Source organism: Zingiber officinale, chromosome 3A (genome assembly GCF_018446385.1).
Source record: "Zingiber officinale cultivar Zhangliang chromosome 3A, Zo_v1.1, whole genome shotgun sequence".
Classification (NCBI taxonomy): domain Eukaryota; kingdom Viridiplantae; phylum Streptophyta; class Magnoliopsida; order Zingiberales; family Zingiberaceae; genus Zingiber; species Zingiber officinale.
The window spans coordinates 37069244-37080118 of record NC_055990.1 but is presented as its reverse complement, the minus strand read 5'-3'; the positions used below and the strand labels follow the sequence as shown (position 1 = coordinate 37080118).

Here is a 10875-nt window from a genome sequence, read left to right as displayed (position 1 = left end):
TCCAAACTAACGCCGATTGGCAGTATTCCAAGCAGACCTAGACCAAAGCCGACGGGCAGTATTCCAGGGGTGACCTAGTTCAGAGCTGACCGGTAGTCTTCTAGGTAAATCTAAATCAGAGTCGACCGATAGCATTCTAGGACTGACCTAGACTAGAGTCGGGCGGCAGTCTCCCGGGCAGAGCAGAGTATCCGACCCGTTAATTTTCCTGATCGAGTTGATACACCAGTTTGCCTGGTAGAGTATAGCAAAGCAGACTGTTGGACCCATGAACTATTTTTGTTTTATATATTGACATAAAAACAGGGGTAACATGACCTCTGATATTTTTGTCTTGATAGGATCCTCTGGTACCTAGACAAGGGTATCATGACCCTTAGACATCTTTTATCTTAACATGATCCTCCTATAAAATAGTCCCGCCCCTGCAAGCCAAAAGGGAGGAGGAAGAGGAGGGAGGGAAGAGAATCCTTACTATATACATTTTTCTTCTTTATTCTGAACATCATCAGAAATTGATTTGAGAGGTAGAGTGGACGATCGGGGTAGTTTAGTCGCCGTTCTAACCCCTCCTTTGTTCTTTTACTCTTCTGCTGACGGAGATAATTTATCCCCCTCCTTCTAATTTTTAACTCGAAATCTCCCTTCAGTCCACCTCCAAATCAACTCACAGACAATTTCACTCCTCTGAACTTGAGAACGGGGTCAACAAGCAATCAATTATTTTGTCCTACAGCACAGAATGAATTTAGAGTTTGTTATGCTAAATTGGTTAGCTATTGGATATGAATAATGCCGGGGTTTTCTTGTTTTTTGGTCAACGACATAGTCGTCCAAAATGACCAGCTTGACTTGATTCAGGTTAATTTGGCGATCAAAGAGAATTTTAAAGAATTTCCTTCATGGTAGAATTGGAGAGAAGGCTAAACTACTTTTATTTTTTCACTTATTGTGTCGTGATGCGATGGAAAGGTTTCGAAGTGTGAGTCATAGCAATAGACCTGCGGCTGATACTCTTTGCTGGAAAAAGATGGGGCATGACATTTGTTCCCTTCTCCCGCTACGGAAAAAAGTCGAGATTGGGAAAAAAACTAAAGTAAAAAAAAAAACTTTATAACGCTACATTTACATAAAAATACACCTCATTTATTTCATTTTTCAAACATACGTCTTTAATTATTTTAGCTCCTGCTCGATAATTGCTCTCCCTTTCTTTCTCGACGTCGATTTCCGATTTCCCTCTTTCCTTTTTCATCATTATCCTTTATTACCTTTCTCTTCTCTTGCTCTCTGTATCCACTCAGCATCTTTAGGACATCTGCTATGATTAAAATTTTAAATAAGTTTTTTTTAATAATCCCAATATGTTATATCAATTATATGAAAATTTATGAAAATATTTTCATTAGATAGAGTTCTAAATAATTTTTTTTATCCAATGAGTTGCATAACTTTATATATAACATTAATTCAAAAAAAAATAGATTTAAGATTTTACTGTTTTTAAATTATAAACTTTAAACCTGATCATTATAATAGTTCAAAAATTTTTATTTAACATTTTAAATTTTATAAATATCTCGTAAACCTTCGAAGTTGCCCTTAACTCACGGGAGTTGCCGTAATGACATGTATGCTGCTTCACGTCGCATCTGAGTGCATGGCGATGCAAAGTGCATGGGCCCCCTCCATCAACCCCGTTACAGTGCATGGCCAGGCGGCTGGCACGTGGCGAGGACGGTCGGATCGTGATCGATTGCAACGGCGAGGGGGCGCTGTTTGTGGAGGCGGATGGGGAGACGACGGTGGACGACTTCGGCGACTTCGCACCCACTGGAGAGCTGGAGCAGCTCATCCCGAAGCCAAATGCAGACTACAGTACCGACGACATCTCCACCTTCCGCTGTTGCTCCTCCAGGTACTTGTCGCATTTGCTGAATTGTTTCAGTTTGTACGGCAAATTTAAGAAAGGCGTATCCAAATGAAAATAACATCTTATCCTTAAAAAAAAAAAAACATATTCAGAGTGCTCTGGTCACTAGACCCGTGAGATATGTCTGGAGTGTCAAACTTGAATGATTTTAAAAATATTTTTGTGTTGATGCGGCAGGTGGGGTATCTGAGTTGAATCAAAGTTAGGAGCAGTGGAAGGGTCGACCTTTGAAGTCGCATACATCATACATGATGACTCAACTGTGAGCTAGATAGCCGACTGGATCTTTAACTTGACCGGACCGAGGGTCCGATCCGACCCTCATCCATACAATATTCATGGAGCTTTGGAGCTTTGAGCCAAGTTAACATTACGACGAGTTAACTTTATCTCTGATTTAGAAATAACATAGTAAATCAACTTGACAGAGTGGTATAGTTGATCAGACCCTACGTCTGATCAGACCAACTGGGCACTCAATTGGTTTAAGTTTTTGGACTCAACAAAGAGGCCGAGCGAAGATCAAGTTTTCACCTACAGTTCTCTCATCCTAGCGGGTGATACCCCCGAGTGATAAGTAGTCGGAGCACTCGAAAGGCTCAATCAAATTATCATCTAAATATATCGTGGGTTCATTAATCCAACGATTTCATATTATCTTTTTGGCATCTTGTACCATAGAGAATAGAGAATATTTTGCATATAAGTTATACATGCGAAGTTTCCTATCTGACAAACGTAGAAACGGTGGGTTCGTTTTGGGAAAGGTGTCCGAACATTTTTATGGTCTAACTTTTTTGGTAAATATTTTGAAATTCATGCATAGACACCATAAGGTACTATAAAAGAGGTCTCCATCTATAGGTATACGTATGCGATGCTACATATTTTTACACACTTATTGTTACTGTTCACTCTACTATTCATCTACCCGATCACTGACTTAAGTATCAGAGGGCCAACACCGGGGACTCCTTGCATGTCCCGACAACTAACACTCTTTGTGACAAGCATGCTAGCTTGGAGTCTTTGTTTTGTCAGCCTTAGAGCCGCGTTCCTAGTCAGCCACCTTCATCGATTTCGGACAGGATCATGTTTGGGTCCTTATGTAGAAACTTCACCTGCATCCGAGATGTATAGATAAAAGAGACTGGGTGACTCATTATAGTAACCTTGAAGCAAGAAGAACTAGAGACATTGATAGTCACTTGAGCGACTAAAATGGAGCAACAACAAGAAGAAGCAACCAAGGGTTGTTCACTGAATGACCCCACTATATCAGTGACTAGCTAGCAGGCCGAACACGGAGCTTGAGTGGAAGGCTCGATCGGGTTCTAATCGGCCCAGCCTCCCCCGGTGGCCTTTCCTCAAGTACGCATTCAACTAACCAGCCTGTCGCTGGTGTTGCCATCACCAATTGCATATCACAGGGCGTTATTTTGGATGCTCCTTGACGACATGGTATGAGCCAAGAAGCCCCAGGGATCATCTTCTGAGAACACGCCTACTCGGGACATTCGTAAAGGCAAAGCACCAATGGTTAATGGTTCTCTTGAGTGGGTAAACATGCCATTTGCCCAAGACATCCTGGATGACAAGTTGCCCGCTTATTTCCGACCTCTCTCAATAAGAGAATATGGGGATGACTGACCCAGAGGACAATTTACTCAAGTTTGAGAATGTGTCTATGCTCCACCAGTATACAGACGGAGTCAAATGTCGACTATTCCTCACTACCTTGTCTGTATCGATATAGAGATGGTTTAAACAACTACCTACCGAGTTCATCTGTTGATTCAAGGACTTTCGAACGACCTTCCTTCATTACTTTGCCAGCAGCCGTTGTTAGCACAAAACGCCGGTGAGCTTGTTCTCACTCAAGCAAGGGCCTAAGGAGATATCGAGGGTCTATATCAAGAAAATTAATCAAGTAGCCATGGATGTCCCATTGACCACCTAAGAAATTTTGGTGAGTTTCTTCTCTCAGGGACTCACAGATAATGGTTTTTTCCGATCCCTTATCAGGAAGCCTCTGAGAAATTTCGATCATTTGCTCGTACGAGCTACCAAATATATCAATGTTGAAGAAGCCAAGTCTGCTAAAAAAAAAGAAGTAGCTCCTTCTTCTGTCACCACTCCCGAGTGTCGAGCGACCACCAATACTTTGCCTCCAAAAGGGCTCCGACTGGGCCCTTCACCACATTATCATGAGCCAAGGCCGCACATAGTTGAACATGTGGAAGTTGATCGGGCACGCCTCCCCAAGTCTTGACCGTGGGCTTCTATGTTCTGCAACTATCACCGCTCAGGGACTCATAACACAGAAGAATACTATCATTGTAATCAAGGATGGCGCCGACCGATCCATCAAGTTTCATCAACAGTCCCCTTCTCCTAATCGCTAGTGCCAATGACAACCAGACGGACACTCAGGTCGGAACCCTATAGGAGTCAATTGGAACTGGCAGCACCCCCATCAAAGAAACAACCAAACTCTAGCTCAGGCATATGTTGAGTGGCCTCCACGCCAAGTCACCCGGGAGGAAGAAAATCGACACAACACCGCCCGGGAGGGGGGGGGGGGGGGACATTAGCATGATAGCAGGTGGCTCGACAGATGGTGATTCTAATCGGGCTAGGAAGTCACACATACGCCGACTAGAGATTCACACTGTTGGGTACAGTCAAGTGAAAGCACAAGGGTCAGAGATCAATTTTGGTCCCAAGGACTTAGAGGGGGTGAAGATACCCCATGATGATCCATTAATTATTAAAGTTGTAATTGCTAACTATAATATCCACCGAACATCTGTTGGCATAGGCAGCTCAGTGAACATCATTTTTAAGAAGGCGTTTAAGCAACTTTAGATAAACCAGAGCAAACTTCAGCCAATGACAATGCCACTGTATGGGTTTATAAGAAACACAGTGCAGTCGATCCGATAAGTCCGGCTGGCTATCTCTCTCAAAGAAGAGCCACTAATGAAGACCCGCTAAACGAATTTCATTATGGTGGACACATCCTCGGTGTACAATATGATTCTTGCTCGACCGATGCTGAACGAATTTCGAGCCATCATCTTCACATTCTGCCATAAAATCAAGTTTCCAGTAGATGACTCGGTCGGTGAATTCAAAAGAGATCAAGTTGTAGTGCGCAAATGCTATATGGAGATTGTGAAGACTGAGTCTTGGGTTGCTCGAAAAATTCAACGTCTAGAAGTTAATGCTATTCAGGAAGCTCCTCTGACCTTAGTTTATGAAGAAAAGGAGGAAGTACGGATCCATTCCAATTGATCAGAGGTCACCATTTACATTGCAGCCGATCTGAGCCTCGAGAAAAAGGTGGAGTTGATTTCCTACTTGAGGCACAATAACTATCATATCCCAAAGGAGTTCCTGCTCGAAAAATGGACAACATCTCTCCTGTAACTGTGATAATATGAAGCATATATACATTGCCATAAGACTACTCACAAGCTATAATCAACAACCCACATGGCTAGAACATACACAACTACGTAGTTATATATATAGCCCACTCGATTGGAACAAAATGATCATAACCATGCAGTTATATAATAAATAGTTCACATGACTATACTAAAAACACAGCAGAAAATGAAAGGAAATCCCATACAAACCAAAAAGATACAATGCGTGCCGGCATGACTTAAACACAACAAAAAACTAAAAATGGTAAAGATGCTACATGGCTAAACATCAATACAATACCAATACCATAAAGAAAAACATGCAAGGAAACAAGAGTGAAGTAAAACTGTCTTCTGATGTGAAGTGGGTTCGGCAGATAGGATACTCCAAGCCACTCCACAACATCTACCTGCTATCTGAGGAAAAAGACAATACACAAATGCGGTGGTGAGTGCGAGTCACTTAGCGGGTAATAGATAAGATAGTACATGGTCTATATAAAACATGGAGATCAATGTATACAGTCTCAGTAAAGAAATAGAACATGATCATACTGATATAATCAATGCATCTAAATATAACTGACAGAATGAATATACATACCCAATCTGGATCTAACACATAAGATCATAATCACCTATAGCATAATAAACATGCATACCCAATCTGGATTGACATATATGATATAATGATCAATAAACTCATTAGGGATCAACAACAGATCTGCTCGTAACACTTGAGCAATACAACTGATAGCATATACATATATAATAAATGACATGTATGTAGCATGGTAGCCATATGTAACAATCATAGCTTAAATAAGTGCAACATATCACAATCACATGTAGCTAGTATCTAATGCAAGTATATCTCCATAGATGCACGACGCATCATATGCAAATGCGCATGCATGCTCCATGGTCACCCCCGCTATCTCTCAAGACACCACGACCCCTGTATGGCCAAAAGGCTTGGGTCCATGACAACTGTACTACCCTCCAGATACCACTATAAAGTGGTCGAGGCAGACAGTTCACTAAGTAGTTATTTAATTACAGAGCATCAAGGTCTCTGACTACTCACATCTCTAACCTCCTAACTACTATACCCTCCAGATACCACTACTCATGAGTGGCCGATGCTGACAGAGTACAACACTGAGCGACCAAGTGAGCACGATAGGACTACCTCCACTCCTAGCTACCACTCTCCCACAGTGGCCGAATGGACAACTAACATGTCTGATAACTGTTGGTGCATGTTGCATTAATAGTCTAACTCAAGTTTTGATGAATGACAAACTAAATTAAGTTAGGTTTAAAGTGATCTAACGATTTAACTAAGTGTGAAGAAAAAATCCAGTTAGGTCGACGGGGCGGACTGAATAGTTGGTACGAAGTCCAGATAGGTTGATTCGCTGATCAGATATTTGGCACGAAGTCCATCTTGGTCAACGGGCCGACCGAATAGCTGGCATGAAGTCCAGATAGGCCGACAGACTGACCGGATGTCTGGCAAAGTGATAAGTTAAGGTAAGTCACTGGAGGAGAGTGACATGGTGAGGATGCGTTCCCCGTTTGAGGGAACAGTAGGCATCAATCCAACTTAAATCCATTTGGGAAATCTAAATTGAGATCTTGACTAGATTCTGGTCTCAAGGAGACAAATCTAATTACCACTCTTGACTATAATTGTACTAACACTTATTTTGCAGGGTAATATAGGTTTTATTGTCTCGGATTAACTTCATTTTGCAGGAAATAAATACTACTGGAAAAGTTGGTCCGAGCGCTCAGAAGGGATCCGGGCGCCTGGAAGTGATCCAGGTGCCCAGAATGCCCAAAATCTATCTTGTTACTAGCTTGGAGCGAGTTGATTGGATGGCTGATGTCACGGTCCAAGCTCCTGAAACTGCCTATATAAGCAGCTTTCCGCCAAGAGCACAAAAAATAACTTCTCTCTACAATTGCTTTCATGCGCGCTGCTCCAAAGATGCTCCTACGACGCTGTAAAGCTTCTCCGACAACCTACGACTCAGTTTTTATTTTTCTTGTTGTCGGTAACTTTATTTTATAGTTCTTGTACTTATTGTGTAACTCTTTTATGAACTATTAATGAATTGCCCAACGAAAGCACTCTCACAGGCGGACCTTGGAGTAGAAGTCGATGAAAGCTCTGAACAAAGTAAAACTTAGTGTGTTAGCATTATTTTTGTTATTATTTTCTGCTACGTACTTTGAGTCGATAACGATTTTTCAACGATTGCTATTCACCCCCCTCTAGCGCTCTTTTCGATCAACAAGTGGTATCAAAGTGGGTACCGCTTTGATTTGGTGCAACCACCAATCAGGCAAAGGGGGTGAAAATTTTTGTTTTCTTATTTTTAGTTTTAAGTTTTTCGACATAATGCAAATTAGTACAATTACCTCTTTGGAAATATTTTTTCGTAGCAAACCAATCTGAATTGGTGCAACATTAATTCAGTCTTAATATTTTTATTTTTATCCCACACTATTAATCCAAGACCAAAAGTCTTGGGACCATCTAGGGGTGAGCAGTCAACCCGCCAAACCGACCAACCCGCTTATACTGAACCGAACCAAAAAAAGACAATCCGCTGGATATAGGGCCAGATGTAGGGTCCTAATATTGCATTATCTGATCCAGCAGGGTCAGATAATTTTTTATACCAATAACCGAACCAACCCGATCCGCGATCACCCCTACTTGTAGCAACTACTGTTGATAAACTGTTACACGTTGTAGCAGCTACTATCGATAAGCTGCTACATATTGTAGTAGCTATTTCCGATAGTTGCTACAATATGTAATGAGTAATGTCTATTATTATTTTAAAATATTATATATTTTTGTTGTATTTATATTTTATATTTCATTGGATATAAGGTCGGATATCCAAATAACTGACAACTCGTCGGATATCTGATATATCAGAACTGTCGGATATAGGGTCGAATATAGGGTCGAATATTACATTATCTGATCTAGTAGGGTCGGATAGTTTTTTATCCCAATAACCGAACCAACCCGATCCGTGATCACCCCTAGAACCATCTCTATTTTTCTTTATTGTGTGCAAGAGCAATGACCCAAAACGAGAGATACAACACTGCCCGCCCTCCCCTCTTCAATAGAGATGACTTTCCGTACTAGAAGATGTGAACAGAGGTCTATTTGAAGACCGACTTCGACCAGTGGTTCAGCATCACCAGAGGCTACAAGTCTCCGGTCAATAACGTCGAGATTTTGATAGACTTGGAACAGTGGAATCCGGAGATGAAGAAGAAAGCTCAAATAGATTTCAAGGCTCTCAACATCCTCCAGTATGGGCTAACGAAAGAACTAAACCGCGTTGGGCCACACGAAAATGCGAAGGAACTATGGGACAAGCTCATCGAATTGCATGAGGGAACCAGCGATGCGAAGGTAACCAAAAGAGACCTTTATCTAAATAAACTATTTAATATAAAAATACAGGAAGAAGAAACTGTGAGTCAACTCCATGCGAGGATAAAGGACATCCTCAACGGACTTCATAATATCGGCCACCAGATGGAGAACCGCGACCTGATAAGGGATGCCCTTAATGCATTTCCCTCAAAATCTACTATGGGCATCCATCGTGGATGATTACAAGATTTCAAAGAATCTTTCCAAATTAAAGCTAGATGAACTATTTTGTGAACTCGAACTCCATGAACAAACTAACTCAAAATAGGTTGAGAAAGGAAATGCCCTTTTTGTAGGTTCCTCCAAAGACAAGTCAAGAACCAAACTTGAACCTGAAGGTGAGTTTGACCAAGACCTAGAGGATGAAAAATACCTAGTGAACTTGGTAATAAAAATGTTCACTAGGAGAAAGAAGAATTTCAACAGAAATGACCTGCAAAAGATCAAATCCACCACCGATCCTAACAACAAAAACGTGACCTGTTTCAGATGCAACAAGAAGGGGCACAACAAGAACGAGTGCTAAAGTTGAAGAACGACAAAACCAAGAAGAAAGTACTCAAGGCGATGTGGGATGAATCATCTTCTGATAAATTGAATGCCGAAGAACAGAAGCACCAAAGTTACCTCACGCTGATGGCCTGCAAATCAGAAGGCGAATCGGAAGGCAAATCGGAATCCGAATCGAGCCACGAGTCCGTACTCATTTCCGAAGGTTCCGATAAGATATACCTTAATTTAAGCAATTTTTTTTTCAAAATCATTGCATGGTTAAATAAAATATTATCCAAAAATGAAAAATAAAATAAAATACTTCTTGAGGAAAATCAACACCTCAAGGAATAGATCAAAAATTTTAATCCAAATTAAGTTGTAAAACTTGAGGAGGAAAACTCAACATTAAAAATTAAAATTAACAAACTTAAAGGGCTGTTAGGAAATTTTACAACTAGATCTTAAAACTTGGATCTAATCCTTAAAAATCAAAAAGCTGTATACAACAAATGGGGAATATATATGTCATCATATTAAGAATTTAAGTCATAAACGACATAGAGGGAACATTTAGGGTAGAAAAAAGATTCCTCAAACGATTATTGCATGAAGTCTAGGTTGTACTTTTCTCATCTTCTAACAAAGTCTAACAAACCGGGGACCACCTCACGATTGTGGAGATTATGTGAGGTGGTATAAAAAGGAAAATCCTCTCCACTGACAGGGTACGTAAACACAAGTACTTGCATATGAAACTAGACTTACAGGCATCTTTTCCATTGCTGTTCTTCTTCTTCCACATTCAAATGAGGAACTAACTTGAGCATTGAAGGACCTAGCCAGGGATTCCCATCTCGATCCTAGGTCACTAATGCTTTATTGGATCGTCATAGTGTGTGTAGGGTTAACAAGGAGTTCCTTTAGATCTTGTGAAGCTTGCCATCCCTCAATCACCGGAGCCAGTGCACCATCTCATCGCCTTCAGATAGTATCAGCTGACAAATACACCCACAAAGGTTCACCCACCACCAGCTTAGCAAGTATAGGCAGGGCGGATAAATAATCTTTTAACTCCTCAAAAGCTTTGTCATAGTCCCATCTCACTAGAATTTGGTCGCCCGACGAAGAATCTTGAAAAAGGGCAAGCTTCGATTGTCCGATCGGGAGATGAAATGAGACGGGACTGTGATTTAGCTGGTCAGTCTTTGCACCTCTTTCAGATTGGACTAGGGAGCCATGTCTTGGAGGTCTTGCACTTTTCTCGGGTTGACTTCTATCCCTCACTTGATCACAATGTATCCTAGGAATTGCCCGCCCTTTACCGTGAACAAATATTTGTTGGGGTTGAGTTTCGGTTCATACCGCCTTAAAGTCTGACAGGTTTTCTCCACGTCAGTGCATAGGTCAGTCGCCTTGATTGACTTAATGATGATGTTGTCCACATAAACCTCCATATGTCGATCAATCTGCTTCCGGAACACTTTGTTCATAAGCCATTGGTAAGTGGCACGCCTGCATTCTTTAGTCTCAACAATATA

The 10875-nt window shown here is 41.2% G+C and overlaps 1 pseudogene; it reads left to right on the top strand.

The window, feature by feature from the left end:
- The first annotated feature begins 1709 nt into the window (after positions 1-1709).
- LOC122050350 overlaps positions 1710-10875 on the top strand; it is a 54252-nt pseudogene continuing 45086 nt past the window's right edge.